The sequence below is a fragment of the Haliaeetus leucocephalus genome, unplaced genomic scaffold, assembly GCF_000737465.1.
Source record: "Haliaeetus leucocephalus isolate CR32 unplaced genomic scaffold, Haliaeetus_leucocephalus-4.0 Scaffold177, whole genome shotgun sequence".
NCBI classification, from domain to species: Eukaryota; Metazoa; Chordata; class Aves; order Accipitriformes; family Accipitridae; genus Haliaeetus; species Haliaeetus leucocephalus.
The window spans coordinates 1,374,996-1,378,511 of record NW_010972613.1 but is presented as its reverse complement, the minus strand read 5'-3'; the positions used below and the strand labels follow the sequence as shown (position 1 = coordinate 1,378,511).

At 53.8% G+C, this 3,516-nt stretch overlaps 1 pseudogene across 1 annotated transcript in view; it reads right to left on the bottom strand.

The window, feature by feature from the left end:
* LOC104829887 overlaps positions 1 to 3,149 on the bottom strand; it is a 5,068-nt pseudogene extending 1,919 nt beyond the window's left edge. The window contains exons 1-2 of the transcript XR_774158.1: positions 2,951 to 3,149; positions 1,085 to 1,226 (exon numbers count right to left, since the gene is read on the bottom strand). The product of XR_774158.1 is annotated as a cytochrome P450 1B1 pseudogene (transcript). The remainder of the gene's footprint in view (positions 1 to 1,084; positions 1,227 to 2,950) is intronic.
* Between the last annotated feature and the right edge of the window lie 367 nt (positions 3,150 to 3,516).

Sequence of the window (3,516 nt, the reverse complement as noted above, 5' to 3'; positions counted from 1 at the left end):
GGGGAGAAAAACGGAGGAAGCGGGGGGGAAAGCGGGGTGTGCCGGGGGTGTCTGCCCGGCTGCGAGCTCCGCTGTGGAAACGTGGAGAGGTAATCGGCAACCAAAATGTATCGGGAAGCGGGGAACGTGTATAATGCCCTATTCACCCCCCCCCCCAAAAAAAAAATAATAGGGCTGCCACCCTCCCCAAACCCACCAGGGCAATAATAGGGCAGGGGATGCTCCATGTCCCGTCTCCCCACCGAGCGCTTTCCCCTCTTTTCCCTTTCCCCACGCAGTGCTGCAGAGGGCCCCTCGGCACTTGCGGTTTTTGAGAGCCTGGCCCCACGCTGCGGCTTTTCAGTGGAATTTGGGCTCCGGGCGGGTTTTTGTGAATCTGACGCTGGATGTTGACTGATCCTGACCAGCCCTTGGTCCTGAACGTCTCCGCGTCCTGAGCATCGCCTGGGCCTGCGTGTCAGAGGTGAGGCTGCGGGTACCGGCCGGGACGGGGTGCGGGGACACGCGGGCACGTTTCAGGTTTGCTGTGTTACTGGCTGGCCCAAAATTTCCCGGTCCCCTTTTCTCCTGCCTGTGAAGCAGTCACCCCTGCATGCGACTGTCAAACAGCTGGATAGAAATGCCTGAGAAGTGATAAAGAGGGTTATTTTCATTAGGAGAAGTGGCATTTTTCTCACGCATCCCCCTTCACATGTGCTGCTCAGTGATGTCCCCCGGGATGCTGAAGAAGAAGGTCCCACCGAGACAATCGGGAACAAACACAGTGCTGCAGAGATTTCTGTGCTTGCTGTCACACTGGGGACGCGTCGCCTTCTTGCCGAGGCTCTGCCACCCGCCTCCCACCTCCAGAAGCTGCTCCGGCTTCGGCTGGGCTGTCTGCAGGTGGGGACCCGCAGTCCCTGGCAGAGCCCCGCATCGCGCCCGCTCAGGGCTTGTAGGATGGAGCGAAACTGGGTGCTGGCGATGCCCCTGAAAGAAAGACTGGATTTCTTCTAAAAAAAAAAAAGGGATGCTGGTATCGGTGGGAACAAAAAAAAGAAAGAGCAGAGTGTATGCGGTTTGGTAAAACAGCCGTAGCATTTACGTGGTCGCCTGGTGGTCCTCCAGACTTGCTGCTCCCCACCTCAGTTCGAGTGAGTGTGGCTGACGAGCAGCTTTCCCAGGTTTGATGCCAACAGGGATTCCCGGTGGGTGCCGTCGCTGTCGCCATCCCCGTGCCACAGGTCCTGCGATGGGCGAACACCAGGGATCACATGTGGTTTAGCTGGAGCGTGCCCATGGAGATGTAACTCATTCTCACATGCTCGTGTTCCTGGAGGAGCCGTGAGCCGAACCCCACACCCCTGCAGTGTCCAGAGATGGACGGAGAATCAAAAAGTGTGCCAGTCCATGGCAAGCGAAGCCAGCGGGCAAAGCCTAGGTCTTCTTGTGAGAGGAGCCTTTAGATAGTTACTGCAGCATTAGGATTACGCAGCGGTGTGTTTGTTGTTCCAGGAGGGATTTTGTACTTGCCACATTTTCCTGTGAAAATTGGGATTTCTGTAGGTTGCATGAGAGCTCAGTGCTGGGGAACAGACGTTTTCCTGGTGGATCCCAAGGGAGCGGCAATGCGAAATCAAATCTTAGGCACCTGCAAGCTAAAGTGCATCAGTGTAGGGGCGAAGTGTACGGCCGAGCATCCCAAGCGGCCGCACCGGCAGGGAGACGGCACGGTCCGCAGCATCCCAAGTGCTGGAGTGAGGCGAGGAGCGTGCCCCCTCCTTCCCTCCGGCAGCTTTTCTACAGCCTCGAGATTTATGGCTCAGCCGTGGAGCTCACATGCGGTTTTACCCGTTGTAACGCTACAGCCATTGTCACGCCTGTTATCAAGATTCATTTTTCAGGAATTAAACTTCACATCACGTAAGGTTTCTGCTGGACTGGGGAAGCCAGCACCGACTGCAAGGGAAAAGCCATCCCAGGGAAAACCCAGCATTTATTTCCTCATAGTTATAGGCGTGCAAAACAATGATGCTTGATTGGATTAAGCTGCAATTTTTGGGTTCCTATAAGACAAAACTTTGTTTTCCAGCATACAACATTGCATGAGGTTAGCCTGTAATTCCCGATGGCATTTCCTTCCATTTAAAACACTGAAGTCAGTAACTTTTGCAATCTGCCTGGTGCATGCGTGTGCTGGCTTTGGGGAGGTTTCTCGGCGGCTCTGGGGAAGGTCGAGGGCTCCTGGTGCTGCAAAGGCTTTGCTTTAAAAGTACGTCGGTCACAGCAAAGTAGCGAATCCTATTTGCTTGGGTGCAGGAAAATTAATTCGTCATGAATAATGTGAAATGGGAAATTTTCTCAGCCATTTCCCAAGCTGGTCACCCCAAAAACTAGTGTCTTGGGATCGTTCATTGCTCCCCCCGGCTCTTCGGCATCGTCTCCAGCCAGCAGGTTCCTAAAGCAGCGTGTGCGGGGGAGCAGCCGTGCCGGGCTCAGGGGGGCCGGGGCAGCCCCGAAGGCTCCCCTCGCTGCCGAGCGGGGAAATGGAGCCGCAGTTTTCACACTTATCTGTGGTGCTGGGCCAGAGACAGAAAATAAAAATAATAAAAGCAATAATAAAACAGTAATAATAACAACAACAACGATGATGATGATGATAATAATAATAATAATAAACAACTTGTACAGAGTGCTACCATAATTATTTTCAGACTAACTCCGCTGCTGCAGTGATCATTGCAGCCCATGCCATCTCTCCCCAAACAGCTTTTTTTCAGGGCAATTCCGTGAGTTTGGGTTGTTTTTTTAAGTTCTGCTTTTTTTTGCTTTATTTTCCTAAAAGATCCTGAGAGGAAGAACAGTTGGTCCCATGGTCCAAAGGCTGGTGCTGGGCCAGGGTACCTGCGAGCGGCAGAGGAGGTTTTTTGCTGCCGGGGGGGGTCTGGAGGGGAGCGGCATGGCTGGGTACCATCCCGGTGAAGATGCCGGGCAGGCGGCGGGATGCTGGCAGCGACGGCGTCGGGGTGTTCACGTCTCTGGGGGGGGTTCCAGCCGACGTGCAGGGGCTCAGCCTCCGCGGCCGGGGCTGAACTGGGATCTGCCCTTCGAGTCCCGTCCTCGCCTCGGGGGTCTTCACCTGCATCCCAGACCAGGCGGGGATGGAGCATCACTGGGCACGTAGAGAAGAAAATTAAGAGGGAAGGGAAAAAAAAATCCCACACCGTGGGAAAACGGGGAATGGCTGCTTGATGCAACTGCGGTGGTTTTGGCTCCTTAGTCCTCTGGTTTGGGTTATTCTTCTTTTTTTTGGGTGGGCAGAGGAAGGCGAGGAAGCAGATGGGAATTTCCAGTGCCGGGAGGCTGAGAGGCAGCAGCAGGAAAGCTTTTCCCAGCAGGATTCCCAGGCTGCATTAAAACAGTTTAAAATGTCAGCTAAATCAATCCAGGTTGAAAACTTTGGGGTTTGGTAAGCGTCTAGTCTTTACAACATCAGAAATGTATAATCAGGCCATGGAAATTAAGGTGTTGATCGTT